At 37.3% G+C, this 13,990-nt stretch overlaps 1 protein-coding gene across 2 annotated transcripts in view; it reads right to left on the bottom strand.

The window, feature by feature from the left end:
• The window catches only part of PTPRR (protein tyrosine phosphatase receptor type R), a 282,539-nt gene that overhangs the window by 132,671 nt on the left and 135,878 nt on the right, over window positions 1–13,990 (bottom strand). The window lies entirely within an intron of this gene.

Below are 13,990 nucleotides of genomic sequence, written 5' to 3'. Positions count from 1 at the left end.
CACATACACAGAAATCAAAGGGAGTGGGGGAGGTCAAAAGAAGTAGATTGGTTTCCAATCAAAATGTACACCCAGCTGAAGTCTATACTGCTTTTGCACCTTAGAGTCTTTTAACACTTGCATAGGGGCAGGGGCCATAGAGCTTGGTCATGTTAGGTAGCTGGAAGACTCCTGGCAAAAAACAGAGATCCAGAAGAGGGAAGAACTATTGAAAAACTCCACCCAAAACCCCAACTATAAGGTACAACTTGCTTCTGGGGAGGAGAAAAGGAGAATTTTGCTGGGAGTATGTAGAAAAGCTACATTAATGCCATCAGTAACACTTTTAAAAAAATCAAATGAAAGCCATTTAATGATTCACAGTTGTTTGTTATATTATTCTCTGTGCTTTTTTATGGTTTAAAAATGTTTCCTATATACAAAAATACACTTTGATGCAGTGGCTTCCCAGGTGGCACAGTAGTAAAGAATCTGCCTGCCAATGCAGGAGACACAAGAGATGCGGGTTTGATTTCTGGGTGGGAAAGATCCCCTGGAGGAGGAAATGGCAACTCACTCCAGTATTCTTGCCTGGAGAATCCTATGGCAGGTTACAGTCCATGGGGTCACAAAGAGTCGGACATGACTGAGTGACTGAATACACACACTTTGAGGCAGAAAGCAAAACTGAAGGATGAGTAGGATATGGAAATGCAGTAATGAGAAAAACCTAATACTTTTAAGCACACTTTATATTTTATGAAAACATGCTTTCTGGAAAATCCAAAAGATTAGAAAAACTAAATCCATCTGTTGGCTCTGAGAAACAGAGACTTTCTTTTATCTAACAGCTTACTTTCAGCTCTGCAAAGCTGTGGAAGCTGCCAATAGATATTGGACCTTGTATTGGAGACTGTTTACTCCCCTTCCTTTGGAAAGCCCAGAGATGGGTACCTCCGTTACTGCAAACACTGATGAGGAACCACTGACTTCTGGCTCACCAGCAGTGTTTGTCAGGCAGGGTGAACAAGCAGGCACAGCCCTTGATTCCCATGGGCATGATTTGGAGCCAACAGTCCATGCTGAGAACTGCAAGCCAAGGAGGTTGTGTACACACTTGAGAGCTCAATTCCCAGGGCCATGATTAACTTGAAGCTTGTAACTGTGGAAACAGTATTAAAGTCTAAGTTTCTCAGACTGAAATGGCAAATGGATGTGAAATGGGAACTCAAGATTTAAAATCACTCAAGCTGGCAATGTTCCAAGAAGGTAAAACTGTGCCTTTGAAACAGAAATTTTAGACTCCCTAACTAAAATAAAGAAGTCAGTTGAAGTAATTGGTTTAAAATTCCAATTATCCGGTTCATTACATCAAATATTTGAATAATTTACCTCAGTTCTCTGCTTGCCTGTGAAAAGCTGAACTGATCTCAGAGCACATGCATGTATTTCTGACTATTCACCATAAAACAGTAATGCTAAAATACAGTACAAACAAAAAAATAATATATATTGGAAGGCCTAATACATGCCAGACATTATACACAATTACAATTTGAGAAAAAGAAAGGGTTCTCGACAAAATGAAAATTTTATTTCAGGGAAAATAAATATGACTTCCTATAATAAGAGAATATATGTTACCTTCTTCCTTCTGGAGAGATGCTAGAAACAGCTTTTTCTGATCCTATTATGTTAGATCATATCAGCTATGATAGAATATACATTTCCATGGCAATAACAGTGTCATAACTTCAAAGTAACCATATAACAGTGCAAGATATATTTCAGTCTTATTCTAAACCCATTTGGTCATTTCTATTATTTAACATACAAATGACTGAAAATTTTAAGTTTAAAAGAAACTACAATGCTCTTTCCAAGTACAAATGCTAAGCAGTTTTATAGTAATGAATGATGCAAATAGAGTTATTATCCCAAACAACTGAGTATTATTATTGATATTACTAAAATCTAAACATAAAAAATTAAACATGGTAAAAATTCAAAGATTTCAAGCTCTATATGTATTTAAATTTAATGGGCTTCCACCTTGCAAAGAGATTCCTGAGTCAGTTCCTTTGATCTGGGACCCATGTCCCCTCCCCCAGGTCTACATCTTCCCACAAAGGAAATAAACCTGTGTAATATGACTTCTTTGGTCACTAGACAGTCTACTCAAGCATTTGAAGCCTGTGAGTCTTAAATATAAATCAATTTGAGGGAACTGATTAAAATGTAGCACCTGAATTTATGTACCAGCATTATGTTTAAATTGTAAGTATGTGGTTGGTTTTTAGTTATTTATATTTAAAAGACAATTGAATTATTTTTGACTGGGGGAGTCAGTTTTCTAAATGTTAGTCACCTCTTGAAGCTATTAGGCAGCTTGGTCATCTGATCACCCCCAGTAAGAGTCAGGACCACTTCTAGTGACCCGAATAGGGGGAGGAAGGCCAAAGAGAGGTCCTCAAAGCCCTCAAAGAAGTCCAGTTTCAATTCCCAACAGCCACAAATGATCCCAGCTTTCTTCAGGACCAAGCCTGTCAGGAAGACTCCACTCACCCGTCTCTAATGTGTGCTCACTGCTACCCAGGATCTCGAAGCTCATTCTTGGCAAAGAGTTTTCCCTTTTGGGCCAGCAGTTGGAATGTCAAGTGATTCCCAAGAACAAAAGCAAAAGTTTCTCTGTCTCTGAACAGAGAAGAAAACCCTGACCTATTGGAGGAATTCTATACCATCACTCAATCCCTTCTTCTCACTCCCTGTGCTGTCCTCTACTGTCACTTACATACTAATCATTTTTATTCCCATATTTCATGCTCCCACCTTTCTTAGAGTCCTACACCTGCAACCTTCCACCTGATTGTTCCATTGATACTTCAAACACAATATTACTCAAACTGAACTTAACCTTTTCCCTCTCCTCATCCACAACCAAATTTACTTCTGTTTCTATATTTAATAAAATAGAATGCTGTCAGATTTCCATGACCTCTCTTTCCCTTCCATTTGCTTGCATCTTTCAGTTCTCTCACAGTATTCTATGTTGAATTTTAGTTATTTTTGTTTAAATTTTAATAATAAAAATTCATATGACAAAAATTTTAAGTTACAGAAAGATATAGAGTAAAAAATGGAAGCATGCTTTCCTTCTAACTTTTCATTCCAATCCTCAGACACAACATTGCTATTTCTTGTGTACTGTTGCAAATATTTTCTATGCATATAGAATGTAAAATAAAGCATATTTATTATATACCATGTTTATTATTATTAAATACAAATATGATTAAACTATACATAATGTTCATAGCTTGTTTTATTCCACTTAATATATATTTATTATATATATTCTAGATATATTTCTGTATTTACAATATATATTGTCATTAACTATCACATGTTGAGTTTCACCTAATAATTTCTTACTATAGTTTAGCAGATCCCTTTGACTTTTATTATTTTAATAGATCTAAATATGTTTTATGTTATGCTATCTTTTAAAGTTTGTTTCTATACCTCCTTTTCTGTCTTTTGTTAAGTGGTATTTTTTTTTTTTTTGGTCATTCTAAATTTTTTTTCTTCAGGTGCCTATGTTCATAATATACATATTGCATGATAATATATTTAAATCTTTATTTCAAAACTTCAGAAAATAATTATTAATTGTTGCTATGAAAAGTGAGGAAATGTACATCTCTTCCCATTAATTATCATGATCATCTTCCAGTTTTTATAATTACATTATTATTTTTGTATTGTTATATTTGATGATATTTATGTTTTTATGTAATAGAGACTACTCACTAAACCTATTGTTTCCTCCTGGTATCTTAGCCCATTTGTATCTCGGTGGAGCCATGTAATAGTGTTCACCAATTAATGTAAATTAAAGTGAAGTGACATTTTCAGTCTGAGGCAGCCTTCTCTACCTTCTCTTCCCTTTGTCTATAAGCTGTATGGGTCCAGCGTGACTCTGAAGACTGTAATAAAATGATGGAGCCATACAAAAGAAGATGCACAGGACCTGATCACTGCATGAAGCAGAGGTCCCATCCAACACTTGTTAAACAGTGACATGAGTTAAAAATAAACTTTTATTGCATTAAATCACTAAAATATTGGGATTGTGCTAGCATTATTACACTAACAAATGTATCCTGTAATTAAAAGTTTTAAGGCTCTATAGTGTTAGTTACAAATTCATAGTCAAGATCATGATCAGCTCTTTTTTAGAAGGGCATACCATTCCTGAACTCTTTATTTTGATGTATCACTTATTTAGCCGTATTTCATTATCAAGTAGGTTCTTTAAAACAGGCTTCATAAGTGCTATGTTTCCTCCCATGTTATGTGTTTGAAAATGTATTTATGGTGCCTTTAACAATAAATTACAACTTGGCTGAATATTAAATTCTTGATTCAATTCTCATTTTTATTTTTTGCCTTTGAACTCTGCTGCTATTATTCCAATGCCTCTTGGCATTGAAAATTGCTGTGAAAAATGCCCTGGCCTGAGGCCAGCCTGTCTTGTAAATAACTTGCTTTTCGCCTACAATCTCATAGTAGTCTTTATTTTTTAAAGTGACTGGGTGTTCATTGGAAGGACTGATGCTAAAGCTGAAACTCCAATACTTTGGCTACCTCATGCGACGAGTTGACTCACTGGAAAAGTTTCTGATGCTGGGAAGGATTGGGGGTGGGAGGAGAAGGGGACGACAGAGAATGAGATGGCTGGATGGCATCACCGACTCGATGGACATGAGTTTGAGTGAACTCTGGGAGTTGGTGATGGACAGGGAGGCCTGGCGTGCTGTGATTCATGGGGTCGCGGAGAGTCGGACACGGCTGAGCGACTGAACTGAACTGAACTGAACTGAAAAAGTTTCACCAGGATGTTTCCTTGATTTGATAATTTTTGCAACATAGTATGCTCTTGATGTCTACACATCCCAGATGTCTTATTTCAGAAGTCAGTCTTCCTATTACACATCTGAATGATCTTTCTTCTAAATATTTTTTGGTTTATCTTTAAGGATACTAATTATGCAATTTTATATTCTTTCTTTTTAACCACTTTATGTACTTGTTTTCTCTTACCACTTCTTTATTTCATTGAAATTTTCTCAGGTCTAATCTGTACTTTTATATGTATTCAATAGAATCTAATCTAATTATTTGGTTTCTAGTGTGATTTTGATTCTGTAAAGTATGTTTTATTATTATCTTCATTTATCTTCTGAGTTCTGTCAGTGTATTCTTTGCGATGCTTTAGATAAGATACGTTCTCTCTTAACAGTTTCAGACAGGAAATGGCACAAAACTTTCGTTTATAGTTTCTTAATCTTCTCTATCCATTTTTAAATCTATTTTTTCCCCAAAGAGTTCAGCTTCCTCTCTCTTTTAACATCCTCCAATGACTTTCTATTACATTTAGATTAAATTCAGTTACATGGCTTACCAGGCTTTACTTTATTTGGCTCCTGCTCCTTCTAAATTTCATTTCATATCTCTCCCTCAAGTCACTCCACCCTTTTTTCCAGGTCCTCAACCAAGCTGTGCTCATTCCCACTTCACGGCCATGGCCTCTGCCTGCCCACTGGATAGTCATTTAACATCACTGTATGGTGGGTCCTTCTGACCTTTCTGATCTCAGTTTAAGTGTCGTCTCCTCAGAGGGGTTGTCCCAGCCTGGCCAATCCCTATCACATCACCCTGCTTGATTTTCCGGATAGCATTCCTCACTATCTCATAGTCTCTTGCTTCTCTTTTGTTTGTTTGTGTTTTTGCTTATTATATACCTCCCTTCACTAAAATGTGCCTGGAGGAGGGCATGGCAACCCACTCCAGTAATCTCGCCTGGAGAATCCCATGTACAGAGGAGCTTGGCGGGCTACAGTCCATCAAGTCACAGAGTCGGACATGACTGAAGCAACCTAGTATGCATGCATTCAATAAAATGAGAGTGCTGCCGTTGTGGAAATTTGCCTTTCTGGTTCTCTGTTATATCCCCAGGACCTGGAATAGTGCCTGGCACTTGGTAGGTGTTTAATAAATCTTTGTGAAGTGAAGGAATATGTAACTCATCACACTCAACATTGTGTAGTTACTATGCTTGACCCACAAGTAGCACTCGCTTGAAAGTTGTGGGTCCACTTATACACTTATTTCTTTCACCTGATACGCACTACAGCACTACACAAAGCAAGGGTTGGTTGAAGCCAAGGATGCAGAGCCTCAGATAGGAGGGCCAACTGTAAAGTTACATTTGGATTTACAAATGAACGTGGGGTCAGTTCAGCTAATCTTCACATTGTTCAAAGGTCAAAAACTATAATTGGGTGGGGCTTCAATGTTGGGACTTCCCAGGTGGTGCTAGTGTAAAGAACCCACCTGCCAAAGCAGGAGACATTAGAGACACAGAAGCGATCCCTGGATCAGTAAGATCCCCTGGAGTAGGAAATGGCAACCCATTCCAGTATTCTTGCCTGGAGAATCCCATGGAGAGCAGAGCCTGGTGGGCTTTAGTCTTCACAACTGAGTGCAGACGCACACATGCACACACACACACACACATGCACACACATGCCCATGCATGCACACACACACATGCACACACATGCCCATGCATGCACACACACACACATGCACACACATGCCCATGCATGCATACACACATGCACACACGCACACACACACACATGCACACACATGCCCACGCATGCACACACACACATGCACACACATGCCCATGCATGCATACACACATGCACACACGCACACACACATGCACACACATGCCCATGCATGCACACACACACATGCACACACATGCCCATGCATGCATACACACATGCACATACATGCACACACGCACGCACACTCACGCACACACACATATACACACGCACACACACTTTGACTACTGCACCATTCAGGAGGGGGAAAAATCAGTTTATTTCATCTAACCAATTCTTTGAAACTTATTTCTAACGCACAAAATCAATATCAGCTTCCTGAATTGTGTGTTATACTGTTTGTAAACAGCACTTAATCAGTGTGTATATTTCTTGTGGCTAATTTGAAGAGTTTAAAATTTTATCTTTCTAATTATAAAAACTAAATATGCTCATGATAGGAGATTTAGAAACTTCAAAGAATTAAGAAAAAGAAATAAATATTATTCATAATAGTTTATTCCATCACCCTAAAATAAAGCTTGTGGTGTTTTAATGTTAGCGTTTTTCTAATATGTAGGTAATATAATGTAATGTGCATATATATTATATATATGTGCATATATATCTAATATATTATCTAATATATATTGAATATATATTATATAGCTAATATATAATCATACAAATATGTATCCATTTTAATGTGATGCTATAACTGCCACATCTCTATGCCTTTTCTCTTCCCATAATGTTAGGAGGAAACACTATTCCCCAATCCTGATGTTTTATTCTGTATGGTGGCATCTCAAATATAGTAATATTCCTGGTTCCTCCCCTCCTCAGTCTCCCCAGGGGAGGGTAAGTGGTATGTAATTGGTGCACTTGGAATGAGACACTGGGGCATATGTAGCTCTGTACTTTCTTTTGGGGTCTGCTTACCTGAAAAGACAATACAACCTGGTATACTCTTTGCAAACAGTAAAGTAAGTTGTGAAGGCTCTGTCCCTTCCAGTGAGGACCCAGTTGCCCAGTACTCTTGTGACTAGTGGGTGAATTTGCTAAAGAAGGAGAGGCAGTCACAGAATTATACTGTCATGCTCCTAAGTCACAGTCCAGCAGCTCCATCAGCAATAAAGTTACATTTTTTATCTTCACAAGTCTGTTTCTTCTGTCTTCCTCAGGCAGGAGAAGAGAGATGTTTTTGCTTGTCCCCCTCAAACACCAATACATGGTGCAACAAAGCTAGACATTACATTGCACCCCGTTGCCCATACCCACAAAAGGCAAAAAGGCTCAACCACTGTTTTTGTTAGTTGGCCTTGATTTCAGCATGGATATTTACAGGGGTGGCAGGGTTCAAGGAAAATCAAGTATATGGTGCTGTGGAGTCAAGAGCAGTTTGTGAAAGAGGTTTGTCAATACTGCTGGATGCTGCTGAAGGTTAAGAAAAATGCAGACCAAGGAAAGGTTCTTGGATTTGTTGATGAGAAGTAATTGGTGACCTTCAGGTAATGAATCTCAAAATGTGGTCCATGGTCCATTGGGAGGCCAAGTGAGCCCTCACTGGAACTTATTTGAAAGTGCGGGATCACTGTGTAGATATGGGTGCCTGGGGTACAGACTTTCTTTTGTCCTAGGTATGTGTGTTCAGTTGCTTAGTTGTGTACAACTCTTTGCAATCCTTTGGACTATAGCCCACCAGGCTCCTCTGTCCGTGGGATTTTCAGGCAAGAATACTGGAGTGGGTTGCCATTTTCTCCTCCAGGGGATCTTCCTGACTCAGGGATAGAACCTGAGTTTCTTGCATCTCCTGAATTGCAGGCAGATTCTTACTGCTGAGCCATCAGGGAAGCCCTCTTTTGTCCTAAAGGGTCCCGTAATGAGTTTTTAAGGGTTAGTACAATTTGATACTCATAAACTAAAGTTATAGTGTGTTATGAGTGTATATTGAGACTTTGGTAGGGAAGGTGGGGTGTTCAGATGTGATTGGATACTGAAAAAATAGGCAGAACACCAAGGTGAGGTTTTCTGAGAAGAAAGAAGACAAGATGGTAAATAAATAGAAAAATCTTTTCCCTTCAGGTGGTAAGAATCTTGACCTTTATACTACAGCAGTCATGCATCATGTGACTTAATCTTTCTTTTTAAGATCTCCACACTGTGATGAGCTACCTCTTTTAACACATGACATGCCAATACTACTTTTAGGCAGAGTAATGTTTTGTGAGATTTTGAAAACAATTACAATGCCAGCTTCATGAGTTTCTCATATCTTAGACTCTGTTAGAGCTGCTGCTGCTGCTAAGTCACTTCAGTCGTGTCCGACTCTGTGTGACCCCATAGACGGAAGCCCACCGGGCTCCCCCGTCCCTGAGATTTTCCAGGCAAGAACACTGGAGTGGGTTGCCATTTCCTTCTCCAATGTGTGAAAGTGAAAAGTGAAAGTGAAGTTGCTCAGTCGTGTCCGACCCTTAGCGACCCCATGGACCGCAGCCTACCAGGCTCCTCCATCCATGGGATTTTCCAGGCAAGAGTACTGGAGTGGCTTGCCATTGCCTTCTCCTGCTGTTAGAGCTATAGGCTGCTAAAACAACAGATTAGCTAATCAGTTAAAACAATTCATGAAGGAGCTAAATGAAAATTGGTAGAGAGTGAGAACAGCCTAAATTCTTAGTTAGAAAGGAAAGACCTTGTGGACAAGGGAGATATTCAAGAGCTTCTTGAATTATGTTCTCACACATTTAAAAGCTCTGGAGTACTCGGTTTTCTAATAGCTAGACAGAATGAATATGACTTAAAATAATTATGAGTTTGGGAAGTTGCACACAGGTAAGCAAACACAAAATAATAAAACTTTGCCACAGTATAATATAATAGTTAAGAGCATGTTTAGTAAGACAGACTTTGATATATCCTGGGCTGAGTGACCTTGGTCAAATTACTAACTCTCTCTGAGCTTCACTTTCCTCATCTGTCAAATCGAATGTTAACTGCATACCTTTCACAGGGCTTTTGAAGATCACCTGTTGTCAAACATAAAACAGCTAAAACCGATAGATAAAAAGTGCTCCATAAACTTTGCTTAACAATATGGATTGACTGTACATCAATGTTAAAAACAATGAAGTGATCTACTTCTCTGGATACTCAGCGCATGGGTGAGGAGCAACTCTGTTGACTAAATGAAGGTCTTATACTTATCTCCTGGAACAGTAATAATATTAATTTACTAGAAGAAGTGGCCTGATTGGATTTCCAGTGCTTACATTTACTGATTTAACAATCAAAGCACTTTGGCCAAAAGTCAATTAGGAAATCTACGTCAGAGGAAGAAGCAATGGTCAAACAATTTAGTTTTGCTAAAGTGACGTAATTTTGGAAGAATACATGCGTGAGGTTTAAGGTTAAAATAGCACATTTTAAAAAGGGTTCTTGGATTTCAGAATCTCTACTTCCATTCGCTCCCTACTCCGCTCTTTCTAACCATGGTTGTGTGAACCATCAACTCAGATCCAAATTGTATAAAAGACTCCTTATAGCTACTGAATCAAATTCATATTCATGACCCTTTTCTTGTTTCTCTCTCTACCATTACAAATTAAATATTAATATTGAAACAGTTAAATCTAGTGATTTAGATTGGAATCCCTATCCTATTCATTTGAAGAGCTTTTTACAACCTTAATTTTTAAAAATATTTTCAAATACTGGTTGGGGAACTAAGATCCTTCATTTCATATTCTTTGTGGCCAAAAGAAAAAAAAGCTTCCTATAATTTAGCAATAAAGTTAAGAATTTTAATACATTGTTCTTAAAACTTTAAAATCTATTTAATTTGGAGTAAGCCCCCATCTTTATAATGAGCTATTTAAAAAAATCATGAAATGGTGAAGGTCTTGACTTTTCTGAGTCAATGGAGGAGATGAGGTTTCCAAAAATCACAAAATAACACTTCATATACTTTTATGATACTATCATTCCTATACTTTGTGACTTGGTGTCCATTTACACTTAGAAAATATTTTAATAAAAGTCACAGACAAATCTATGGGTAAGATAGAAGAAAATGCAGTTTTAACACAAAGTTCTTTGGAGACAGGAGAAAAATCACGATTTACCCACAAATAGATATTACTCTGAGTACAGTAAACAAATATAATAGCAAGTTACTTGCTTTTAACAGAATTTTCAAGTCTCATTATTATATGCTCCAGTCAACAGAAATTTCCATATTCAACTCCCCTGATGTTTTCTACCTTGTACTGATTATTATTTCTTCTCCATTATTCTTATTCCTGTGTTCTCTTTCAATCTCCCCTCTGTTGTTACTCCCCCTCCCTGTCCTTCAGCATCTCTTATGCTGCAGGCTGGCACAGCAACCAAATCTTGAATGGAAAATGGCTAGAATCAAGGCCGGGCAGAAACCCTACAGACAAAAGCCCAATGCTCAGACGAATGTTGCCTGAAAAATGAGGTCAGACTAATTCAGGTTTCTACATTCAACCCCGTCAGGATGACAAAACTCTAATCATCACAGCCATGACCGCTCCATTCATGCAGCTTTTCTGAAAAGACGGAGGAGACATCTGACCACCGAATGCAGTAAGAATTGTGATCAGGCTGACTTCTAAGTGGCATTTAGGGATGCTTGGAAATAGACATTCCAGGGCAAAGTAAAAATCCTTTAACTCCTCAAGCACTTTGCTTCCCAGTCAGAAAGTAATGCTTCCCAAGCCATCAAGCATATAAATACTACCTTAAAAAATGAAGAAACTGTCAATCATTATAGACCCTGGGTGCATTATCCATCTGTGGGTTAAATAGGGAGATTGTCCCCTTTATTTTTACGGGCTTATGTGCAATCAACAGGAATATATTCTTTTGGAACTTTTGACTTTTTTCACGTGTGAACTCTTGACCTGTGAGTGGCAGGGAGGACCACACAGGCTCTGAAATATCAGTCTGATCAACAGGGTGGTTTGTGGTCTAACACCCCTGGAAGGATGTTATAAATTTACTTTTATTTCCATTCTCTCCATGAAGTAGTTTATGTTTTACTTCAATGACTGTAATAGGATTCTGTTCTTTACTCTTCTGGTGAACCACCCAATTTTCCAAGAAGTATGGTAAAATAAAATGAGGTTTATTGGCATGTGTTCTACGGATGCAAATAAAAATGCTATGATTTAGTGTCCTTTCAAAACTTTTATTCTCAGGAATCTTGACTTTTCTGATACAGTGGGAAGTAACAATTTTCTGCATAACTAAAAATGAATAAAGAGAGAAGGTGGAATAAGTTTTAGTCAATGTTCTTGTGGATTTTTTCATCTGTAGAAGGAGATGGCAAAATAATAAGCGTATAATTTCCCACAATGTGTTATTTTGGCGATTAGAATGCTGAGAATCATCTCATTTCTGGTAAATAAAGGTTCTGAGGGATGTTGTCTGCAGCATAACTCAATGCACAGCATGACTGTGCCAATTTCATCCTGCTATTACTTCTCAGTCTTCCGAGTGATACTCTATTTTTTTTTCCTTTAAGCATAATTGGGGTCATGATATTTATTAGGATTGCTATAACTCTGAACTAATTATTAAATTGCTAGTAGAAGTACATGGATTGTTCAGAAAAACAAAGGAAACTATATATATCTTATTCCTCCTTGTTACAGCTAAATATAGAAATGGCTGATTTCTATATTTCATACAACACAATCTAGCATCAATTATCAACTGGATAATTCACGCTAACAATTTAAAATATAAATTTAGGACTGTGGAAGCTGTAGGGAAAGACATTTTGGTGTACAGAATTAAGAAGCCATGTCTCCTTTAAAGCTTTAATTTATATTAAATGGCAGATTTAAATAGGTTATCCTCCTCATACTAAAAGACATTAAAAGAAAATCACTAAAAACTTTTATTTCTCTTTAGTCTAAAATCTTTCTGCTAAACCCTAAATCCTTCTTTGAAATGATTTTCAAACCATCGTTTGGCATTATAATCTCCTTATTTTTCACACTAGAAACATACTTTAAAAAAATCTGACAGCCCTATATTTTGTGGCAAATAAAGATTGATTTCTTGAATCAAATGATATATTTGGGGCATCTTGATGATTGTTTTCTGCAACATTGAATCAGACAGGAAGTTAATCTAATTTTATGATTAAGATGGATGGAAACACCAGATGTACTGTTTTCTGACATTGTTTTTCATCACAGATCACAGATAAAATCAGAATAATCCATAATTTTGTACCAACACCAAAATCACTCTATTATCTTCAAACATTCAACCTAAATTCTTATTTTTAATCCTTGTACACCCAGAACTTTGTACAATGCTTAAAATACAATGGGAACTTGATACATATTTTTTTGAAATAAACTTAAGTGAACTAAATATTTTGTGAGTCTTTTCACCTGAGGATAGCACTTTCTGTACAGATTAGCTAATGAATTCTTACATAATTTTTAATGAGAGCCCTAGTTCTTATGAGGACAGCCCAGCTTTCATAATAAGGCTCTTGGTTTACTGGTAGAAAACAACAAAGCTGAGGTCCCTGGTTGGGAATTAGACAGAGGATATCTCCTGTCACCAACTGTCGTTTATTGGTCCCCCACATCCGATTATAATGGAAGACACTGACTAGTCTTTTAGTGAAGTTTGCACACAAAGGCAGGGTCCCCAGGATGCAGTATGATAAAATGTCTAGACTTAGTGACTAAACCCACTGTAAGCTTGCTTTTCCTTTTCTAGTTATCATAAATGCAAGGGGTCATCTTTTCCCCAGTGTCAGTGTGGGAATTACACCAAGCAAAACCAAGGAAATAGCTGCCCCACTCAATACCTTTTACAAAAATTTTTAGATCTGTTCAAGTGGATGTATTTGTAACTCCATTCTTTTTATGATAGACACAATAATTTGGGGGAAAAACACATCTTTATTTTTTATATCACTGCAAATAAAGAAAACATGTATTTCCCATAGAATATTTTCTAAAACAGGGGGAAAGGCCTTCAGTTTAATAATTTTTTTAACTTTTAATTTTATATTGGAGTATAGCCATTTAACAACGTTGTGAGAGTTTCAGGTGGACAGCAAAGGGACTCAGCCATACATATACATGTATCTATTCTCCCACTAATTCGCCTCCCACCCAGGCTGCCACATAACATTGAGCAGAGTTCCCTGTACTATGCAGTAGGACCTTGTTGGTCTGGGTACAAATTTTTTATAAGAAGCTTCTTGTAATGGTGGTAAGGTTTTTTACTGTTCAGAGATATTGAATAATTGCATAGGATTTTCTTTTAATTTCAAACTT

This window comes from Moschus berezovskii, chromosome 6 (assembly GCF_049115385.1).
Source record: "Moschus berezovskii isolate FMDL1 chromosome 6, NW_MosBer_1.0, whole genome shotgun sequence".
Classification (NCBI taxonomy): domain Eukaryota; kingdom Metazoa; phylum Chordata; class Mammalia; order Artiodactyla; family Moschidae; genus Moschus; species Moschus berezovskii.
Note: the sequence above shows the minus strand (reverse complement) of the source record. Positions and strands in the feature narration are given on the sequence as shown.